The following is a 24487-nucleotide window of genomic DNA, read 5'->3' on the forward strand; positions in this document are numbered from 1 at the left end:
ATTGACACGAGCCCGTTCACCCCAATTAAGGTGCCACCAACACCCTCACTCTTGGTTTGACCGTCAGACAACAGAAAGACAAAGAAAACAGTTATGAGCCTGAACATAACTGAACAGTTATGAGCCTGAACATAACAGTATGCCAGTGGAAGTGAGGACAGCATAAGGTGATCCACCTGTGGTTTGTGACAAATTCATTGTATCCAATTCAGTTGCAGTAATTCCGTTACAGATTTTTTTTTTGTTCTTTGTAAAGCTGTTACCAAATTGAAGTTTTAATCATAGTTCATAAACAAAATGGATATCATTAAAATCACTATAACTAATTGGTAGGTGTACCATTACTTGTTATGTCTGTGAACTTTCAGTATTCTTCCTCCCTCATGAGGGAGAGAAATTCGAAAATATCTTAAAGATGTGGGATTTTGATTCCGGAATTACAAGGCAATGTTTCTTTAACTTAAAGAAGGTAAACAATTTCTCCAAATCTAAATATGTGTTGATTAGTTGACAGGGGTCTTTACGCCAACGTTATTGTGTTTTGATGTATTTCTGATATTTTTGTTCTGCTGGATGTTTTCTAAGACCCCTTTTCCATCTGTTTACCAAGAAACCAAAGCCTCTACTTATGCCAAATGTTTAAGATGAAAAATGTATCTATGCCTTCATTTCCCAAACCATATAGACTCTTAGCTTTCATTTGACACCCAATTTGATATGCTCCCATGAACAACACATGCTGGTGCTCATGGGTCCTTTTACATGGAAGTGCCCAGAACTGTTAGTGCTCAGTGTACTTGTACACTCAATAGTACATGATAAATAAGGTTAGCTATTTAATTTTCTCGGTGTGTGTTTGTATGAAGTCTCATTTATGTCTGTCAGTCTCATCCCTTTCTTGTGACTCCACAAAGCTCCAAACCAGCACTGTTCGGCATACACCAAATGGAACCTTTTACCCAGTCACCTTTGACCCCTCAGCAGAGGTTGCTGATCCTTTGTTTCCATATCTCTGTCGTCCCACAGTCTCTGTCTGTGCCTTTTCACTCTCTTTGTAGAAACACCTACTCCGTAGACCAGTAGAGGATGTCTCAGCCCCAATACCAAGTTATTTTCCACTTCTTAGTAATTAAAAAAAATATATATTTAATCTGTTTTCTGATGATGACAGCTTTGCACATTCTTGGCATTCTCTCAACCAGCTTCACCTGGAATACTTTTCCAACAGCCTTGAAGGAGTTCCCATATATGCTGAGCAATTGTTGGTTGCTTTTACTTTACTCTGCGGTCCACCTCATTCCAAACCATCTCAATTGAGTTGAGGTCGGGTGATTGTGGAGGCCAGGTCAACTGATGCAGCCCTCCATCACTCTCCTTCTTGGTCAAATAGCGCTTACACAGCCTGGAAGTGTGTTGGGTCATTGTCCTGTTGAATAACAAATGATAGTCCCACTAAGCGTAAACCAGATGGGATGGTGTATCGCTGCAGAAAGCTGTGGTAGCCATGCTGGTTTAGTGTGCCTTTAATTCAAAATAAATCACTGACAGTGTCACCAGCAAAGCACCATGACACCTCCTCCATGCTTCACGGTGAGAACCACACATGCAGAGATAATCCATTCACCTACTCTTCGTCTCACAAAGACACAGCGGTTGGAACCAGAAATCTCAAATTTGGACTCATCAGACCAAAGGACAGAGTTCTGTTTTTTTCTTCTGTATTCCACCTCTACATTGTCACAACAAAACTGATTGGGTCAAATGCATTAAGAAGGAAATAAATTCCACAATGGACAGATTTCCACCGGTCTAATGTTCATTCCTCGTGTTTCTTGGACCAAGCAAGTCTCTTCTTCTTATTGGTGTCCTTTAGTAGTGGTTTCATTGCAATAATTCAACCATGAAGGCTTGATTCACACAGTCTCCTTTGAACAGTTGATGTTGAGATGTCTGTTACTTGAACTCGGTGAAGCATTTATTTAGGCTGCCATTTCTGAGGCTGGTAACTCTAATGAACTTCTCCTCTGCAGCAGTGGTAACTCTGGGTCTTCCTTTCCTGTGGCGGTCCTCACGAGAGCCAGTTTCATCATAGCGCTTGATGGTTTTTGCGACTGCACTTGAAGAAACTTAAAGTTCTCAATGTTCCGTATTGACTGACCTTCAGGTCTTAAAGCAATGATGGACTGTCGTTTCGCTTTGCTTATTTGAGCTGTAATTGCCAATCTTGCGATCCTTAATGGAGAAATGGCCACGTCCATTTGCGATATTACATCAAAAAAGTTATGGAAAACAACGCACTGTTTTCTTCTCTGACATACGGGTGTTAGAGCACAATATGTATTGGTCTTTTTCTTTCTTCCCGTGCTGCACGACGCTCCTCAGCTCGGCTAACATCGGTGGTGGGGTGGCCGTGACGCGGTTTCCCGCTACTGCGGATCTCCGCTTTACAGGAATCACAATTCCAAGTATTCAAATCCCCCTTCGTATGCTTTTAAATTCCTTGTTTAGAGCTGCTCCTGGACCAGCTTTGCGTCTTAACTCGTATAGCCCGGCCTAGAACTAAGAAAGGGAATCCTGATCCTAGTACTTCATAAGCTTTGGGTTAAAGTTGGACTTCCCCAAGCCCGCATGGGAATAGATTTGCCAAGTCATTGTCGTGGTTGTCGTCGTCATCATCGCCTAGCAACGGAGTAGAGAGAGGAATGCCCTTAGTGGGCGTGTTCTCCAACAGGTGGCAGAGGGGCGGGGGGGGGATGAATGTGTCCCATGATTTATGATTCCCCTCAACAACTAAAGATGAAGGGTACAATAGTTCTACCCCTTCTTCTCCCATCTCCTCCCAAGCCACACCGGCCCCGGGGGAACAGAGTCATTTGGGACATTATCATGACAATGGGGAGGACAGGGGGAGTTTAGAGGGAGTTTGACAAACTATCCACCATGATGGCACCAAACATTTCTTAATAATATCAGTGCATTTTGCATTCGAACTAAACATGTATTTGTTTTGGAACTTTTGGTGTCGACGTAGTCTTTGCACGGTGTCCATGGAGCAGTGTCATGATGCATCCACAAGCAGAATAGTTCTATCACTGTTTATGAGTGTACATGTTTATCTGTGTGTGTGTGTCAGATGCTATTGAGGAATCTTGCTGGCTCTTGTAGCGTCCTGTTTGTCTTGGCTGCAGCCTGCAGTCCTCTGCTGCCGTTTCTGTCCTCAGTCACTGTTACCATTCCAACTGGAGTCGCCTCACGTCCACCCATCAACAATGTGTGCGTGCGATGCTGACTGGCGCCATCAAGGGAAGCGTGTGCCATTTGAGCCCTGTAGCTTCCTCTGGTATGAGGGAGTAACTAAGGACTCCTGAAGTTGAGTGTGTGTGTGTGTGTGTAATGTGCGTGTCACAGAGCTAGAGGGCTGAGGTCCCCGTTCAAGTCAGTGTGCATATTTCTGACTGTGCCACTCTCCTGTCTGATGTGTTAATGATGCAAGTCTGAGTCTATGGTTGTATGCATCTCTGAGTGTATGGTTTGTGTGTTAGTATGCACGCTTGATTGTGTTACAGACTGTGGTGTGTGTGTGTGTCAGTCTGAGTGTGTCTGCCTTTGTATTCGTGTCTGACTGCGTGTGCTCATGTACACTCGACTCGTGACTCGAACCCACGGGGGACGCCTGATTTCCAGACGCAGGCCAGGGCCTGTATTCGCGCCTGACTACATCGCCCGCAGAACTCCACCTCATTACCCGTACGGCCAGGCAGAGACGAATACAGCCACATAGCCACCGTTGGGCTCCTTCCTTCCCTCTCTAGTCCTCCGTTGACTCACTTGACTCACCGCGTCTCTCTGCTCGTGCTGCTCTTTCAATAAAGTCACTTTCCTCGTGTCCCGTCACATCTGTACTCTGTGGACTCGTGTGACACCCACATATTAAGGAACATCACTGAAGGGAGATGGGGGGGTTCTCTTCTCCTCATCTCCTCCCTCCTTGCGTTTCTCTCTTGTCGAGTCTCACTCCCCCGCCTCTCCTCTCTCTCTGTCTCTGTCTGTCTGTCTGTCTGTCTCTGTCTGTCTCTGTCTGTCTGTCTCTGTCTGTCTGTCTGTAATTTAAATTATGGGATTTCTTTTGTTTTTAATTTGGTGCCGTGCAGTTTCACTGGCTGTTGCCGAGGTTTCCCCACTTTCCCTCTCCTTGCCGAGAAGGTCGTTTCAGAACTCCCCCGCTCCGCCGTCTTACCCCAGTGAAACTGGAACTGTATCTAAACACAGGCCACCGCTATATATTCGGACCACGTATTTCTAATGGCACTCTCTTTGTACATCCAGTCCCGGGCAACGTGCTGCCCGGTGCTGTAGGTGGGTGAGGGTCCGCTTGGCTCACATGGGAATGTAGCAGCGGAGGTACTTAACTTCTCTAGGGTATGTGGGACGGTAGCGTCCCACCTCGTCAACAGCCAGTGAAACTGCAGGGCACCAAATTAAAAACAACAGAAATCCCATAATTTAAATTCCTCAAACATACAGGTATTTTACACCATTTTAAAGATACACTTGTTGTAAGGTTTTACGACGAAAGCACACCAAACGATTATGTTAGGTATGAGCCAAGTCACAGAAAAAGACAGTCATTTTTCCAACCAAAGAGAGGAGTAACAAAAAGCAGAAAGAGAGAAAGTTAATCACTAACCTTTGATGATCTTCATCAGATGACACTCATAGGACTTCATGTTACACAATACATGTATGTTTTGTTCGGTAAAGTTCATATTTATATCCAAAAATCTGAGTTTAGACGGGACGCTACTGTCTCACTTGGAAAAAAGCCTGAGAAAATGTAGAGCGCCAAATTCAAATTAATTACTATAAAAATTGCTATAAAAATCAAACTTTAATTAAATCACACATGAAATGATATCAAATTAAAGCTACACTGGTTGTGAATCCAGCCAACATGTCAGAATTCAAATAGGCTTTTCGGCGAAAGCAAACGATGCTATTATCTGATGATAGCACCATTGTAAAAAAAGAGAGAGAAGCATATTTCAACCCTGCAGGCGCGACACAAAACGCAGAAATAAAAATATAATTCATGCCTTACCTTTGACAAGCTTCTGTTGTTGGCACTCCAATATATGTCAAACTACTTTTGTAATACAACTTTAGGTATTTTTTAACGATAATAATCGATAAAATTGAAGACGGGATGATCTGTGTTCAATACAGGATTAAAACCAACTGTAACATGCTTACTGGTCTCGCGCCTCTAACAAACAGGACATGTCGAGTGACTCTCGTTCAAGATGGCCGTACTTCATTACACAAAGGAATAACCTCAACCAATTTCTCAAGACTGTTGACATCCAGTAGAAGCGGTAGGAACTGCAAGCATGTCCTTTAGAAATCTGGTTTCCTAATGAAAGCTCATTGAAAAGAGTGACCTCAAAAAACTAAAATCTGAATGGTTTGTCCTCGGGGATTCGCCTGCTAAATAAGTTCTGTTATACTCACAGGCATGATTCAAACAGTTTTAGAAACGTCAGAGTGTTTTCTATCCAAATCTACTAATAATATGCATATCTTATCTTCTAGGGATGAGTAGCTGGCAGTTTAATTTGGGCATGTTTTTCATCCAAAATTCCGAATGCTGCTCCCTACCCTAGAGAAGTTAAAGAACCGGCGACGCAGGATATCCTCGGAGGCGGAGCTGCTGGAGTGGTGACAGGAAGCTGCAGAGGCCTCTGGGAGTGTTCTGTTCTTAGGGGACAATATCTTAGGAGCTCCGCTAGGCCCGGGCCATCCCCTCCTCTCTTTGTTTGAACAGGGACTTCCCCAGTCAGACACTGAGGAAAGGAGAGGTTTCCCTCCCTCAGCAGGACCATCCTAGCCCCAGCATATATGATAGTCTCATTTAGTGCCACTTTTTGTAATATCTTTCATTAATTAGCCACTGTGTCTTACAGTATAAGACTGTTGTAAAGTTATTATAACGTTTTACTTCTGAGCATTCGCTTCTCTCTACTCGGCTGGAGTACAGCCCCGATTGATGACTTAGGTAGCCACACACACAAACACACACACACACACACACACACACACACACACACATATAGTCACTGCTGCCACAGAGGGGTTACACAGAAAAGGGATTCCACAACAACTGGTTCTCAGGGAACAGAAGCTACTTCCTGGAGGTCAGAGTGAAGGTGACCCGGCTGTGACAACTTCCTCTCTGAGCTGAGGAAGGCCTAATTACCAGGCACACGCTTAGAGTTATGGACGTCATAGGGGGCAACTGGACACACACACACACACACACACACACACACACACACACACACACACACACACACATGCATGAACAAATATTTTGGCTGTTACTTTGTTTTGGCTCTCTGTTCAGCGCCTGTCAGGAAAGGTGGAGCAAAGGAGATTCTCGACAGTGGAGGATGCCATTTTTATAAACACACAAATGTGTGTGTTTTGGGGGGGGGTGCTCACTCTGAGAAAATCATTAACAGCATTCTTTGTGTGTTGTGCTACTGGGACTTTCTCTCTCTTTCCTCTGTCTCCCTCTCTCCTCTCTCCTCCATCTGTAATTCTCTCTTTCCTCTGTCTCCCTCTTTCTCTCTCCTCCATCTGTAATTCTCTCTTTCCTCTGTCTCCCTCTTTCTCTCTCCTCCATCTGTAATTCTCTCTTTCCTCTGTCTCCCTCTCTTTCTCTCTCCTCCATCTGTAATTCTCTCTTTCCTCTGTCTCCCTCTCTTTCTCTCTCCTCCATCTGTAATTCTCTCTTTCCTCTGTCTCCCTCTCTTTCTCTCTCCTCCATCTGTAATTCTCTCTTACCGCCGTCTTTCTGTCTACCCTCTCTTTTTCACCCCCTCTCTCATTCTCTCTCTCTTAGACCCCCTTTTCTCGGTCTACCGTTTTGGCCACCCGCTTTCCTCTCTTAGTTAGCTCTGTCATTTTGTGTAGACAGTAGTTCCAACAGTGGGAATACCATCTTATTGTCCAGTGTGGCCGTGGTGAGTATTGTGTCAAGTGTACCTTTTTCGGCACACCCTTCTGTACGCAACTGTCGTGTTATGTCAAGGTAGTTAGCAGATATTAGCTCGATAACAAACGTTATTCAAGTTTGGCGAACCGCATTCTTCATTCACAATGTTTTTGCGCACCTAGTCTGAATCTGACCTAGTATTGAAGGGTTGAGTTAAGACCAGTAGAGAACATTTCTAGAGGAACACCAAGTATTGATAGACTCCGCGACGGCTGGTGTTTCAGTGGCTCTTTGTGATCGTTTCTGCTTGCGTGTTTGGTCTTGTGGGTGTGTATTTGAATTGCAATTGTGTGCCTTTTGTGTACTTGTGTGTCCTAGTGTCCTTGGTTACATTTGCGATGCATTTGGATACGTTGATGAATGGAAGATACTGTGTGTGCTTGACAATACATACAGTAGCAGGTATTCTGGGTCGTTGGCCTGCATCTAATTACGTTTTGAAATAAGGGACAGTTATCACACACACACACACACACAGTGGTTGGGTGAACACTAGACTTTCTGGTCAGACAGCCTTTGTCGTAATCTGTTGTGGGAGAGAGGCTCTTGGGGCTCAGAGAGCAGAAAATCTGGGAAACTCCTAAGACACACATGGCGCGCACGCACACCAGGCAGATCACTAGAAATAGACGTCAATGTCAGACGTTTCAAAAATTCCTGAAAACGTTGATATACGCCTTCCTCGGAGCTCACAAAAAATAATAAACTATTGCCCAGCACTGGCGCGAACTCATGATGCTCGGAGGCGAGGCGTGCTGCCCAGACCAAGGCGTGCTGCCCAGACCAAGGCGTGCTGCCCAGACCAAGGCGTGCTGCCCAGACCAAGGCGTGCTGCCCAGACCAAGGCGTGCTGCCCAGACCAAGGCGTGCTGCCCAGACCACTGCACCACGGCAGTTCACAATGCTCTAGCAAGCCAGGAGAATACTTGGTGGAAAAAGCGTTTTAATTTTTTTATTGTTTTCTAAGCTTTCCCCAAACCTTAACCACTCAGACTTAATACCGAAACTTAACCCTTTGAGTAGTCTCTGTTTGAGCCTTGTACCCAGGTGTAATAAACCGTGTAACCATGCGGAATTAATGCCTCAAAAATAGATATTCATCCACAACAGGTCACATTTTGAAGTGAAACTATGAGATCTTGTTGCAGGCCGCACACACCCAACTCCACTTTCACCGAAGTGTGGAAAATCCAAGTCGTTGCCCAAGTATGAAAGGGACACAGCTTGGCTAGTTACTTTGGCGGAGAGGTTGTGATTGAATCAGTGCGACCACTAGAAGAAGAGGAGGAGGAAGGAGCTGCATGGTGTGTGTGGAACTGTTACAGCCTGGAGAGGACAGAGGACTCTGGTTTAGTTCAATAAACTCCCCTGCTCTCCTCTGCTTCCCTTGCCCCAGAGAATACACACAATGTTGAATTATTGACAAATCCTTCTGGAGAACACTTCACCACAATTTGGTGGTGTGTGTGTGTGTGTGTATTTTATTAAGTGGGGGATATACTGTACATTGGTGAATTGGTCAGTTGTGTTTTTTGGATTGTGTGTGTGTGTGTGTATTTTTCTGTCTAGCATATCTGTGTCCCCCACTACTCCTTGAAAGCAGTGGGGGTATCATGTGCCCATAAGCACAGCTTGCAGCGCACGCTCGACATTCCATGTCATGGTTTCAGACATGATGCAATACAGCTGCTGTTGCAACATCTGCCCCTCAGTCTTGGCTTGGATCAGTCCTGCACCAGTCGTACTGCAGCAGTGAGAAGAGACCCATACAGGTTAGATAACGATCAGATGGTGACGCTCCCCCCAGCGCTGAAGATCACTGATCACTGACACAAAGCTGTCCCTTTGAATATCTGTGCCACAGACACACGCATAGTGCACGTATGAATGCGCGCACACACACACACCATCCTCTCCCACGTCCTATTTTGTTATTCTAGTTTCTGGGGTGACTTGGGGTAAGAGTGGCCTGGATCCTGGATCTTCCCAGTCCTACGCTCTCCTCAGTCCTACGCCCTCCTCAGTCCTCGCCTGACTGACGAAATATCAAAATAACAATGGGGGAGTGGTGCGGGTGTGGTTATTTTGACGGTCGTTTTGCAGAAGTAAGAATTTTGCAGTTCCTCTTTCTTCTCAGTCTGTCCCTCTCCCCGTGCGACAGGATCTTGGTGCAGGGAAATCAAAACTAACTCCGTCCCTCCCTCCCTCCCGTCTTTCCTGTCATCCCTCCCGTCCCTCCCTCCTGTCCTCCCTCCTTCAAGTCTTCCCGGCAGTCTCCGCACAGCAACACAGGTCGGCCTGTCGCCAAGTAAACGGCAACTGCATCCCCCCGGTAACTGCATTGCTATGCCGTTGGTCTTAAAGGGCCAGTGTTCCGGGAAGATTAGCTGATGTTATGGCCACAGCTAATGGGTATCCTAATACCCCCCACCCACCCATTTCCCAAGACAAACTCATTGGCTCACAAACCAGACCACACTGACTCTGAATGTCTTGCTCGATTGTTTCTAGCACAGCCTCCATGGCCAAACAATCACAGTTGAGCTAGAATGAAGCGTTGTTTAACACCCTGTTGAAGAAAGCCATGTTGTGACGGCAACTCAATTAGGTTGATCCGTGGAGCCAGACAGCTGGAACAGCTGGGTGGGATGGCTGCCCTGTCCTGGCTAGTACTGACGCTTCCAGATCTGATCGGACTCAGCTGCTCTTAGAAAGAGGTCTTCTGCTGCGTTTGTCAGTTGTCATTTGCCAAAACGCATTGCCAGCCGTGCTGCTTTTGGCAGTTGCATAATTGCGTAAGTGTCGAACGAAGGTGAGGTAATTGTCACTGTAGAAATAGGCGGAAACCCAATCCTCTCTTGTTGGATCGCCCTTTAGGAATAGTCCATGCAATGGCGCCGTGGTTTAGAATCATTTCAAACCAATCAGTGTCAAGGAGCAGTAGTATGCGGAAGTTGTCGGAAATGTTTACATGGACCGGCAATTCAGAGCCGCAACAGAGTGGTAATATAGAGCAGATGTATGGGGAGGTAGTATCTAGTCATTTTCTAATATTGAAACCAGTGTTGTGCAGTGCTATTTCAGAAAAGTAGTTGTATGGCACAATAACACTCTGTGCCCTTGGCAATGATAGAGCACATCTATGGGTGGCATTGGTACGTAGAACTAATATCTAGACAAGTATGCAGAGTAGTAGTCTGTATTAGTGAAAAACACGCTCTTACTTAATAAAATGACTTATAAAATACTTTCCAGCAGGCTGTGGGTGCTGCCTTTGATCAGGCTGCAGGTTTGGAAGCTAACATGGAACTACTGCTCACCACAACACCACTTTATTACCACTGCTAAATGCATTTTAATAGGCCTGGCTTCTCCTGGGCCTCCTCTACTCCCCCCCACTTAATGATGGAGAGAACAGGTACTGCACTGCCAGGAACCTGACACTTGATGACTCTGCATGGGCTTGAACCCTCCCTAGGCTGGCCTAGCTTGGCCTCTCTCCCCCCTTTTTTTGTTTGCCTCTGGTTAGAAGCCCTGTGGTGGATGGCCTCCCGAGTGGTGCAGTGGTCTAAGGTACTGCATCACAGTGCTAGCTGTGATGCAGAGATTCTAGAGATTCTGGGTTCGAGTCCAGGCTCTCGCTGCCGGCCGCGACCGGGAATCCCATGGGATGGTGCACAACTGGCCCAGCTTCGTCCGGGTTAGGGGAGGGTTTGGCCGGCAGGGATGTCCTTATCCCATCACGCACTAGCGACTCCTGTGGCGGGCCCGGTGCAGTGCACGCTGACCAGGTCGCTAGGTGTACGGCGTTTCCTCCAACCCATTGGTGCGGTTGGCTTCCGGGTTAAGTGGGCATTGTGTCAAGTAGCAGTGCGGCTCAGTTGGGTTGTGTTTCGGAGGACGCACATTTCTCGATCTTCGCCTCTCCCGAGTCAGTGTTGCAGTGATGAGACAAGACTGTAACTACCAATTGGATACCACGAGAAAGGGGTAAAAAAATAAAAATAAATAAAGAAGTACTGTGGTGCTTGTTTTGATGCGTTGTGGTTGGATCATTGGTATGGTTGTGGTTTGCGATGCTGCCAAACTCCTAATTGAGTGCTGTGTGGAAAAGAACTGGACTGGTTCTGTAGTTTGTAACCTGAATGACCCATTTGATATAATATGATCATTTAGCAGACTTTTACCCAATGCCAGTTAATTCATAACTCACAACATTTTCAGTATGTTGGCACTGCCAAAGTACAACCATAAACGTTGTGTAGCCAGCACTGTGTTCCAATCAGCCATGGAAATTGGTGTGTCCGTGATTAACTTCTTCAAGTCACATCTTCAGTTTAACCCCTTTGCATGAAGTAACTCTTACCTCTTACGGACACAATTTCCAATATTCCCAAGCTAAACCTGTGGAAATTTTACAGAACATTTTGCGTCAATTTACCAATAGATTTAACAGACCAAAACTCCAAGACCAGCTCTTCCTTCCTGTGACTGTCATAACGTCGGCTGTGTGTAATCTCTTTCTGCTCTACTGTTAGTGGCAATAATGTGCACAGACAGTCAAATGAGCCAGAAGCCCTCATTTGTTCCATTCCGTTAATGTGACTTTTTGTAATTATTCTGATAATGCCCTACATTTACTGCTATTACCCTCTCATCCATCAGCTACTCTCTAATGGAAAGTGGATGTAATGGTCTGACGGGCCACGGTAGCCAGTGTTTGTTTTTTTTGGGGGGGGGGATTAACAAATGGCCTTGTGGGTTGCGTCAGCGTGAGCGAGCACTTGCTGTTAGGTTTCATCATGCGTGATTCTGGCACGCTGTGGAGAGAGACGGAGAGTTAGTTCCTGCTTCCCGCCAGGAAGGATCTGCCCTGAATCCACAAAGCCCTGGACACGCACGCGTTCAGAATACCATACCCGTCTACCCTCCACCTGGAGGCCAAGATCTTCACCTCCCCTCACCTTTATCACGATAGACCTGAGAACAGGTTTACGCCAGACGTCGACATTGGTCGTGTGAGATCATGTACATCTCCTCCCTGCCATTAGTACATAGCAATCTGGGAAGGAGAGGCGTGGAGAGGGAGGGAGAAGGGGAAGGGGGTTCTTCTCCACAAAGTTGTCAGCGTTTAAATACATGGGTGCCAGCGGGTGCTTACATTTTTAATTTGCGGTTGGTTCCAACGCTGCCCCACTTTTAGGAGTTTAGAAAATACAGTTTGCGCTAAAATGAGGAGATTAGTCATGCCTTCGGTTTGCTGCTCTGGTCTCTCTCTGGGTTCCCAAACAATAATGACCTTAAGCAAGATGGCAGCCGAACGGAACCAATGCTCAAGTCATTTCAGACGGAACCAAACTGGCTCGTGTCTCTTGAGCTGTTCATGAAAATGATTACGACCACCGTTATAACTGTTATTACCTGTTGTTTACAATGTTTAAGGGTGTTTTTTATAGGTTATTGTCTATGCCTGCCTGACTCATCTTCTCAGATACTTATAAGGATCGACACAAAATGTCAAAGCACACATCGCGCTGGAAAAGCAACTTCCTACACACAAATACGACACATAATGGCACTTGGCACACCTTTTCGAACACCAAACACCCATCGACACACCAATGTAAATGTCTTGTCAGTGTAAGCAGACAGACCTGGCCTAACTCAGGAGTTAACCAGTCTCCAGTGAATGTTTGAGAGTAGGGGATCGATGCGTGAAGTGCATAGGGGATCAATGGGACACCATTAAAGAGATGTACCTGGCTGGATTTAGCGCTACTACCAGGGTCAGCCATGGGAGCTTTCTCAGCTGTGTGTGTGTGTGTGTGTGTGTGTGTGTGTGTGTGTGTGTGTGTGTGTGTGTGTGTGTGTGTGTGTGTGTGTGTGTGTGTGTGTGTGTGTGTGTGTGTGTGTGTGTGAGATTCTGTGAGCTGGTATCTACCCACTGACTCTCTGTACAAAAATATTGTATATTTTCACAGATATACATGTAGTGGGAAAAATAAATGCAATGGGTTGTATTTTCGTGTTACAGGTTTCTAGTATATTTTTGAGAGGAGCTATGTATTATTTGTAGAGCGGTAGTAAGCGTTGAATGTATACAGCGGCGTGGTAGTATGTTAGCTATAAGGGCTAGCTAGTGTATCTAGTATCTGCTGACAAATAATGTCATTGCTTTTGGGTCAAGTAGGTACTGAGGTGAGGGGCACTGTGTGTTTGCGGAGTGATACTGTGTTAGGTCACCTTCACACACCACAGATGGAGACACCGGGAGGAGAGTAGTAGTCAGGCGGGCAAAGCCTACGGAAGTGTCCGTCTGTCCACACTTGACTCTGCTCATTTTTGAAATGTCAACCGTTGTGACCATTGACTCGTCGCGTCGAGATATCTGCCGATGTTTCTTCTCCCGGCTGACCTGTTCTCCAGTTAACTTCTTTGCGTGCATGTGAGAGCGCACGCACGCACACCTCCCTCCCTCCCTCACACACACACACAGACACACACACACACACACACACACACACACACACACACACACACACACACACACACACACACACACACACACACACACACACACTTCCCTCTTTCCAACTTCTTTTGTCTGTTCTCTTTCTCAGCCTGCGTCGGTTGATTAATGAACGGGCCAGACAAAGGCTCCAGTCAGCGGCAGATAAATACAAACACATGTTCCTCAACTACCACCCGGCTCAGCAGAGCGGAGCAGAGGGAGAAAGGAAAGGAGCGATAGGGACAATGGAAGGTAGTAGAGATGGGATTCCCCCATTCCATTCCTTAGTAAAGCACCACCCACATAGCTGTGATGGAGTAAAAAAAAACACACATACAAGCTTGTGCGCAGACACACGCACACAAGCACACATTTGAAGCCGACACACACACACACACACACACACACACACACACACACACACACACACACACACACACACACACACACACACACACACACACACACACACACACACAGATATACACACAGAGACACTTGAAGCCGCATGTGTCTTGTGAACCACCACCACAGAAACAAGAAGCATGTTTCTCATCCCAACTTTCCAGTCTTAAACCATGACTCAGCAGGATTTGTCTCCGGCCCCACCGTTTGGGAGGGGGGGGGGGGGACAAGCCAAAACAATCAAAGCAGAGTTTTTAATTTGAAGGATTAGACTGATATAACTAGGTGTTTTATAGTGCCTGGATGGGCCTTGCTTTTATACTGGATAATCATTGGTTTTGTCATTCATAGACCTTTCAACTATATGACCAGTTAATCATGGACAGGCTACTTGCAGTGTTCATTTCCTCATGGCATACTGCAGATGCCTTTTTTGAATGTGATGTGCCCTTACATGAAGAAGGAAAAATGGTTGTCGTACCCTGATACGTCAGTCAGATGTTCTACTTCATTTCTGGGCATCAGGTGGGATTCTTTGTAGATTTGTTCCGGACATTTTCTCGCTTTTGAACATCTCGGATTGGTCGAAATGGGACATCTACTGCAGAGAAGATTCCGTGACACTGACGCTACTCAAATACGTCAAGGAAACCTTGTGTTGTAGCCACCTGTTTCGAAAACGCCGCGGTGTTCCGTACCCCAAGCGTAGGAGGAGCTCCAGGATGCTCTGAACAAGCCCATAGGGGATACTGGTGGTGGTGGTGGAGGAAACGCTCTGAAGGACAGGACGGTGAAGAAAGACGGGCTTTGTTAGGCGTCTGGACTTGCTCAGTAGTGATATGAAAGCAGCCTTGGAGGAAGGCCTAGTCTCCCACATCAGTTAACAGGGTGTAGGCAGGGATACCAGAGTGGAACACACACACACACACACACACACACACACACACACACACACACACACACACACACACACACACACACACACACACACACACACACACACACACACACACACACACACACAGGCACACACACACACACACACAGGCACACACACATCCACACACAAGCTTATACTAATTTACACACACACACACACACACACACACACACACACACACACACACACATACACACACACACTAGCTAAAAGGCAAGAACATCGGGCATCATACACACACCTATTCAAAATGCCAATCCATGATGTGACCCCTATGACAAGTACACTTCACTCCCCTCTCCCTTTGTCTGCCCTCTAGAGTCTGTGGAGTCTTGACACTTTGACTGTGAGGAGAGCTGGGAGTGGGGGTGGAGAGGAATAAAGATATGGGGAGAAGGAGGGAGTGAGAGAATGTTGAGATGGAGGGAGCGGGGTGTGTGTGTGTCTGGTTTTTATCACTCGATCCCCATCAATCGTGCTGTTCCCAAGGACGACGTGTCCTGAGTGCCTGGTTCTCCCTCCAGGGGCCCGCTGTACCCGTTCTACATCGCTCATCATCTTTCTAGCTATACGTCCTCCTGTCCTCTGATCTCCTCCTCGTCCCCCCCAAAAGTCTGTGATGTCACGTTTAGTTACCCTCTCCGTCCCTCGAGCGCCACCCTTCCGACCCCTCCCTCCCTTCCCTCACTCCTTTCTCTCTTCCCTCTTCCAAGGCATCTCTCTCTCCCTCCCCTGCCACCCGCTCTCGGGGGTTGCCCTGATCTTTTTACGTCTGGTGTCGGGAGCTATCGCTGTCGCCGCGGGTGCAACCCTGGTCCTTCCACTATGTCTGTTTGTCTGTCTCTACGGTGATGTACTAGTTACACGGAGTAGAGCCGCCTGCTTCACCCGTGTCCTCTTTTCCCCGGGATGCCGCACAGAGCATGATGACAGCCTTTGTCAGTGGTTGTTTCGCGTTGACACTGTGTGGACGCATAAACACGCACTTTCTGCGTCCCACGCGCAAGCCGAGCTCTCTCGCTCAGATTTTTGTTTTAACAAGACTTAAAAAAGAAAAAACGGGAGCCTATGCAACATTTAACCAATTAAAAACAGCACTGTAGCAATGAGGTTTGTGCAGTAAGCTGTAGCCCCAATACATTATCACCGCATATTGGCTTTGCTTGAATTGCCCTGCCAATGCGCTGTTGTTCCGACTCAGATAGTGTAATTATCACCATTCAAATTAAGTTGGGAGATTTCTCACTTAACCAAAAACATATACATTTGTCTTCTCCCCCTAGTCCCCGCTCCCCCCCTTTCATTTGGGACTACCCCTCCTTCACCCCGTCTCCTCCATTCTACTGTTGGACCCCCATGGAGTTCAGACCTATAAGACAGGAATGTTCCTGGAGTGAGCTCTTCCATCTTGTGTCACGGGGGGGGGGGGGGGGTTGGAGGTCTGGGAGAGCTGTTTGGATAGGCTGGGGTTACAGAGCGAGTAGGCTAGGCAGAACGGCCCACTGTCAGCCCCCCCTCCCTCCCCCCGCCCTGGTCACCCCTGACCCCTGGGGATCAATGCTCATTAGGGCCTTATGCATGAATGTCAGTGAGCGGCTCGACCGGCTGGATGGCCCTCCTGCTGCAACCATTAGTCTTCCCCAGGCCAGGCAGGGTCAACTGACCACAGGGACAACCTTCAACCTCCCCCCCCACTACCCTCCTTCTACTCCCCCCATAACAACACACTCCACAATGGGGTTCAAGCCCTCCCTCCTACTACAGGCCTCAAAAGTTTCCAAGTGTATTTCTTTGTGACATCTTTGTGTGTGTCTTTCTTTGTTTTCACTGGCTCCCTCCATTGAATTTTCTCTTTATGCTTGGATGATATCAGTAACCGCCCCCTCTCCCTCATCTCTCTCTCTCCCTCATCTCGCTCTCTCTCTCTCTCGCTCTCTCTCGCTCTCTCTCGCTCTCTCTCTCTCTCTCTCTCTCTCTCTCGCTCTCTCTCTCTCAGCAGATGATGCCTCAGAGTGAGTGATGCACCCCTGACATTCCTCATAACCGAGGTTGGCATTTGGAGCTCTAAATGTTACCCTCGGCTTTCTTCCCATGATTCACGGTTATGAGCTCATTATACCAGCCGCTCCTCATCCCCATCCCACATCGTATCCCCAGCCCAATGTCGCCGCACCGCTCAGGCTTCAAATGCCAACCAGGTCAGTCACGTACTGTATAACCCTCCTTCTTCTCCATGAGAAATGTCTGCATTGCCTCAAAGCTGCATAGAGATGTGGTGAACTGATATAAGGGGGGGGGGGGGGGCTTGCATAATGGTTGTGCACGCGTGTGTGTGGGCGCGTTTGTGTGTGTGTGGGTGTATAAAGAAACCGCGTGTTTTTCCACGGTATCGTTACATGAGGGAGGAATGAGTAAGCGTGTTGTTAGGGGGGGATTCACATCGATTCTTCGAAACGCCATTGCTTTGAAATGACAAGAGGAACTCTTATGGGGAAACGTCTTTTTAAAAGGCTTTGAACGCGACGAATGGTACGTTGCTGTCGCTGTCTTTGTCAGCGAATGGTGTTTATGTTGCCGTCGACCCCTCGGCCGTTAGTGGAACATATCCTGTAACATTTGCCTCCTGTTGCCCTTCTGCGCCTCACTGACGGTCACATGGGGGGTGATGGTGGCCTGATGGTGACTCTGACGGGCCTTAGGTGATCTGCTGACACAAGCCTGTCCTTCGCGACTTGCTCTTCCGCTGAGGGGAGAGAGAGAGACCTCATGGGTCGCCCACAGGACTGCTGGGAATAGCCCCGTAAGATCGCCAATGAGAGGCCGTAGGTCTGGCTGACCTCTCGTCTGGTCTCTGTTGCGTGGTGCACAGTCAGCAGGCGACACAGTGGGTTTCAGCGCTAACTGGCCGGCCATTTTGGGGTCATGACTTTATGACATTATGGAGGAGGGATTCTCTAAAAGAGAGCAGCGTGTCCAGACACAGTGTCCAGAGGCGCATCGTGTTCCATGGTTCTCTTTACAACTTCTCATTGTTTTCTTTGATGTACATTTAAGGGCTAATTTGGGGATGTTTCACAGCCTTGGAGGCATGTGCTGTACTGTGGTTTGACAGGAGAGGTCTTAGCCATCACCCCTCGGCGACCATCTGTAGACTTAGCCTGCTGATAGGGGAACAATTAACTCATCAAGCTAACGAGCTAATCGAATGTTTCTCTTTCCCCGAGGGGTGACATCATTTGGGATTGTGAGCCGTCTCGGTGGGGACTGTGTGTGTGTGTGTGTGAGGGTGTGTCTTGTCTTCAATCTAGATAATATTCAGCATTATGTTTCCTCTCCTTCATCAATCTGCTTTAGGGAGATAGCCAGGAGGGGAGTTAGAGCCCAAATGAATCGACGGCCAGTGGTACTGAGGTAGAGCACACTCATTATCTGATGCGGTCACCATTTACAACAGGAATGAGTGAGGGGACGAGAGAGAGAGAGTGTGTGTGTGTGTGTGTGTGTGTGTGTGTGTGTGTGTGTGTGTGTGTGTGTGTGTGTGTGTGTGTGTGTGTGTGTGTGTGTGTGTGTGTGTGTGTGTGTGTGTGTGTGTGTGTTTGTAGAAACACCATCGAACTGATAAGCCTTCAACCAGCCTGTGGGGAATATGCCCAGATAACAGAGAGATGAGACTTGCAGGACACTCTGAAAGCAAACGAGGTCTTTCTCCTTTTTGTTGTTGTTGCCATAGGCATTGAAGCAACACTTACAGTTGATTTTCCTTCTTTTTTTTTCTCTCTCTCTTTCTCAGAATTCGACAAATACAGATATCTCCAAGTGGTTCAGTTCGTATAAATGTGTTGAGTTGTTCAGGTGTTTTGTTGTTGGCAACCAAAGGTAGCCTTGTCTGCCTGGCCTCTAGCTTTCAAGACTGGTGACAAATAGTTTATAGTGTGACATTTCTATTCTAAGATGTTCATTTGAGATATTCACATGTATTTTTTACCCAGGAAGCTCCGGTGATACACTATATAAACAAAAGTATGTGGATGTAACGGATGTGAAATGGTTAGCTAGTTAGCGGGTACGCGCTAGTAGCGCTTCAATCAGTTACGTCACTTGCTCTGAAACCTATTAGTAGTGTTGCCCCTTGCTCTGCAGAAGCCGTGGCCTTTGTGGAGCGATGGGTAACGACCGTGCTTCGTGGGCAACCGTTGTTGATGTGTGCAGAGGGTCCCTGGTTCGCGCCCGTGTCGGGGCGAGGGGACGGGGTAAAGTTATACTGTTACATGGACACCCCTTCAAATGGCACACAGCCATGTAATCCCCATAGACAAACATTGGCAGTAGAATGGCATTACTGAAGAGCTCAGTGACTTTTAACGTGACGCTGTCATAGGATGCCACCTTTCCAGCAAGTCAGTTTGTTAAATTTCTCCCCTGCTAGAGCTGCCAAGATCAACTGTAAGTGCTGTTATTTTGAAGTGGAAACGTCTAGGAGCAACAACGGCTCAGCCGCAAAGTGGTAGGCCACCCTGAAGAATGGAGCCTCTTACAGCAGCAAAGGGGGGACCAGCTCCATATTAATGCCCATGATTTTGGAATGAGATGTTTGATGAGCAGGTGTCCACATATTTTAGGTTATGTAGTGTATAAAGAATGTCTTCTCCCAAAGGCAGAGACCTTGCAGTTGTCCACTGGCCCTTGTGGACTCAAGGAATGGCTGCTCTGTTAACTAAATTCACAGACAACCAATGCTTTTTCAGTTTTAACAGACTCCAATCGGTGGCATTGTCTCGTGTCACTCGCCTCTCTTCTCCTCTTCTTTTGATGTGTCATCGTGTGCTCCCCTGCGTGGCTGACTTCAAAGCCTCACATCGTCTCAAAGCGGCCAACGCGAGAAACACTTTGAAACACTTAGACACCAATCAGACACTTTAATCAAGCCCGATTTTACACAGGTCATGTCTTTCATGTCTGTTGTTTCGCGAAATGAGCTGTAATGTCTGAGTTGACTCTTGTTATGATGCGGCTTTTCAAGATATCTTCTTAGTAAAATGGCTAAGGCGTTAGCGAGGCTATGGAAAGGCTAAACTCTCAGTAACTGTATTTGGCGTGGTTGCAAACACGTTTATAGGCTTACCCATACTCACATGGTCTACGACAAAACATTGGGTATCAATATGTCTGTAGGCTTAGCCGTTGTTTGTTGCGGCGGAGGCTAACGAGGCTAAATAGCTGGTCTGGCCCAACACTGTGTCTTTCAAGAGGCTAACGCACGTTCTTGCCGATTTGTCCAGCTGAGGAGAAATGAAAAGAGAAAAGGGGCTGAAACCAGACTATAGGCTGTCCCTCCGTTTGTTGTCCCAGAACCGTTCACAACATGACTATCTCTGAAAAAGAAAGCGGAGCTCTCGGATGTCTGCGGTGATAGTTGGGGTTTCATCTGTGGATTTGGGACTTTTTAGCCGCGTAGCTCTAGGCCCCGAAGGAAGGTAGCCTAGCGGTTACGAGCGTTGGGCCAGTAACAGAAAGGTCGCTGGTTTGAATCCCGAGCCGACTAGGTGAACAAATCTTTCAATGTGCCCTTGTGGAAGGCACTTAACCCTCATTGCTCCTGTCAGTCGCTCTGGAGCGTCTGCTAAAAACGACTCTGATGTAAATGTGGGCCAGCAGTAGCGAAGCATACTGTTTGTGAGCTAGCGGGGGAGCAGGGATGCTATGGAGGTAGGGTGGTGGTTAGTGAGCTGACAGAGAAATGACATTCTCTGTCTTTCCGCCTCTGTATGATGGAGATGGAGAGGGGGAAGGGAGGGCGAGTATGTAGCTGATCAGACAGACCCGCAAGACCCATTCTCTGTCTGCACATGTTATTGTACTCGTTCGTTGAGTCCCGGCTCCTAGGCCTGCTCATGATGCGTTGGTCTATGTGTTTCCAAGTGTAGGAAGACTGCGTGGCTCTGTGTTGTGTGTAATCTATGCTAGTCATGTAAGAGGCTTTTCACTCACCGGTACGTTCGACCACGAAAATGAAGTATTTATATAGGATATGATTATGTGTGTGGGGGTTATGATATGTGTGTCAGTGTGTTCTTTATATTTACTGCATATTTGTCCTTTGTGTGTGTGTGTGTGTGTGTGTGTTTATCTGGTAGAGAGGATTATTTGGGGATTTACACAGTAAATGAGTGAATGGATCATGTCAATGTATGTTCCTCCTGAGACTGTAACACTGTGTGTTTGTGTGTGTGTGTGTGTGTGTGTGTGTGTGTGTGTGTGTGTGTGTGGGGGGGGGGTAAAGCTGATCCCCTCCTCCTGTACTCCAGTGTTCTCATGCTATCAGAGGCTCAGAAAACTTCTGCTGGGCTACAGCAGCTGTATGTGTGTGTGTGTGTGTGTGTGTGTGGGTGGGGGTGTGTGTGTGTGTGTGTGTGTGTGTGTGTGTGTGTGTGTGTGTGGTGTGTGTGTGTGTGTGTGTCTCATAGAGATGGATAGAGATCACTACTCGGAAAGAACCCGTTTTGCACGGACATTAACATTGAGGGCGTCCACCAGTTTGAAGTAGTCATCTGGGTGTGACTTCCTGTAAGGATCACATGATTCCATCCGGGTCATCAGGAGGGATCAGCCAATGAATTATGCTCGCGGGCAAACATTTCATAACTGCAGGCGGCAGTAAATCGCTAACCTTGACTTTATACCTGTTCAAACAACACCCTCCAGGTGGCAGTATGCACCCCTCTCAGGTTGTTTACCAACTCATGGAAGTAGTAGACCAAGAAATGTGCCTTCAAAATGGAGATGGCCTCTATGGTGCTGCCCGTACTCTCACAGACGCCATAATGGGACAGATACAAAGATGAGTGGTCTATCTAAGTCTATGGCACACACACACACACACACACACACACACACACACACACACACACACACACACACACACACACACACACACACACACACACACACACACACACACACACACACACACACACACACACACACACACACACACACACACACACACACACACACACACACACACACACACATACTGAGAGTGTAGATAGTCATCTGTGAGTGTACTTTAGTTGTCTGAGAGAAGAGTGGGTTCGATATCTCAGCCTGACTGAGTCATTTGTTAGCTAGTGTCTGGGGTTGGCGCTCCAGCCTAACTCTTTCATAGCATTTATGTGACAGAGAAAACAATCCTACGTCATTACCACAGCCCAGGGAGCAGGGGAGAAAACCACACACAGTGTGGACTCAGTTACGGTCAAGAAACAAAACCATGATATTCATACTGTAGGCCTACACACACAGTCACAAACAGTAACACACCGGTTATGATGAAAGGGCCTGCAGCTAGCAAGGGTATTAGAGGATAGCATCCTTTAAACCCGGACACACACACACACACACACACACACACACACACACACACACACACACACACACACACACACACACACACACACACACACACACACACACACACACACACACACACACACACCGTCTCCCTGCCCCCTCCCATTCCCCTCACACTCCTCTCAGATGCAATTGACATTAGTACGAGAAGGAGATTCAACACACCCTCTCTCTCTCCCTACTCCCTTATTTCTGTCTTTTTTTAGTTCTCTGCCACCCTCCTATCTGCCTCGTATAGTACACTGAACTAAAGTATAAACGCAACAGGTAAAGTCTTGGTTTCATGAGCTGAAATAAAAGATCCCAGAAATGTTCCATACACGCAAAAACCACCATCACCACACCAAAAGCTTATTTCTCACATATCTGTTTACATCCCTGTTAGTGAGCATTTCTCCTTTGCCAAGATAATCCATCCACCTGACAGGTGTGGCATATCAAGAGGCTGATTAAACAGCACGATCAATGGGGGACAATAAAAGGCCACTCTAAAATCTGCAGTTTTGTCACACAACACCACGCCGCCGATGTCTCAAGTTTTGAGGGAGCGTGTGTAACAGTACAACTTTAGTCCGTCCCCTCGCCCCGACCCGGGCGCGAACCAGGGACCCTCTGCACACATCAACAACAGTCACCCACGAAGCATCGTTACCCATCGCTCCACAAAAGCCTCGGCCCTTGCAGAGCAAGGGGAACCACTACTTCAAGGTCTCAGAGCAAGTGACGTCACCGATTGAAAGGCTATTAGCGCGCACCACCGCTACAGTGGATAATTGCTCACCTTCGACGGCCACTGTCACGCTGGAGAAGTGTGCTCTTCACAGATGAATCCTAGTTTCAACTGTTCCGTGCAGATGGCAGACAGCGTGCATTGTGTCTTGTGGGCGAGCAGTTTGCTGATGTCAATGTTGTGAAGAGAGTTGCCCATGGTGGGGTTATGGTATGGGGAAGGCTTAAGCTACGGACAATGAACACAATTGTATTTTATCGATGGCAATTTGAATGCACAGATATACCGTGACGAGATCCTGAGGCCAATTGTCGTGTCGTTCATCCACCGCCATCACATCAGGTTTCAGCCTGATAATACACGGACCCCATGTCGCAAGGATCTGTACACAATTCCTGGAAGCTGAAAATGTCCCAGTTCTTCCATGGCCTGCATACGCACCAGACATGTCACCCATTGAGCATGTTTGGGATGCTCTGGATCGACATGTACGACAGCGTATTCCAGGTCACGCCAATATCCAGCAACTTCGCACAGCCATTGAAGAGGAGTGAAGCAACCAACCACAGGCCACAATCAATAGCCTGATCAACTCTATGTGAAGGAGATGTGTTGTGCTGCATGAGACAAGTGGTGGTCACCCCTATTTTAAAAAAAAGGTTTCTGTGACCAACCGATGCATGTCTCTATTCCCAGCCATGTCAAATCCAAAGATTGTGACATAATGAAGTTATTTCAATTGACTGATGTCCTTATATGAGCTGTTAACATGTTGCATTTATATTTGTGTTCAGTGTAGTTATGATATCATACAGCTATACAGATGAGGGAGGGGGGGAGGGAAGTAGGGATAGAGGAAGGGAGGGAGAAAGACTCTTGTGGAGTCCGTCCAAATAAGAGAAGTGCACGTTTGGCTCGAAATCTCTGCTGAGAGGGAGAACCCCTGCCCAAGCGGAAGTGACCATGTGAGATTGCGGCAAGGATTAGGACACTGAGACGAAGGAGCCCAGAAGCAGTTGAGCAGCGCAGACTAAAGCTAATATCTTCTCTCTCTTTCTTATTATAGATGCCTACATCACTTTCATGGCAGACCATTGCTTTGGAGGCCGATAGCAGCCTGACACGGCTGTTTCTCCAGGGTTAGGGCGTCGCCACGGTGAGAGGTAAGCCTCTTCCAAGGTGCTTGGCTGCACGCCAGCGATATGCCCCAATCAATGCCAAATAGCAGTACGCTGTCCGAGTCAGGTGTGGCATTGGGAATGGGTGTGCACACACATGCTTCTAGAACATGTTTCTGTCTTTCTGTTTGTGGAAGGAGTGCATGAGTGAGCTCCTATGTAGGTCTAGTGTGCGTGTGCGTGCGTGTGTGCAAGCATGTGTGTGTGTTTATCCTCGAATAACCTCTGTGGATGTCGTTTCGCCACGCCAAAATATGTT

The 24487-nt window shown here is 47.3% G+C and overlaps 1 protein-coding gene across 3 annotated transcripts in view; it reads left to right on the forward strand.

The window, feature by feature from the left end:
• The window catches only part of rarab (retinoic acid receptor, alpha b), a 171875-nt gene that overhangs the window by 17686 nt on the left and 129702 nt on the right, over positions 1-24487 (forward strand). For 2 of the 3 annotated variants that reach the window (XM_055889478.1, XM_055889476.1), the window contains exons 2-3: positions 16910-17108; positions 24117-24213. The gene's annotated coding sequence lies outside the window, so the exon portion shown is untranslated. The remainder of the gene's footprint in view (positions 1-16909; positions 17109-24116; positions 24214-24487) is intronic. The other variant, XM_055889477.1, reaches the window with a different exon arrangement.

This window comes from Salvelinus fontinalis, chromosome 2, assembly GCF_029448725.1.
Source record: "Salvelinus fontinalis isolate EN_2023a chromosome 2, ASM2944872v1, whole genome shotgun sequence".
Classification (NCBI taxonomy): Eukaryota; Metazoa; Chordata; class Actinopteri; order Salmoniformes; family Salmonidae; genus Salvelinus; species Salvelinus fontinalis.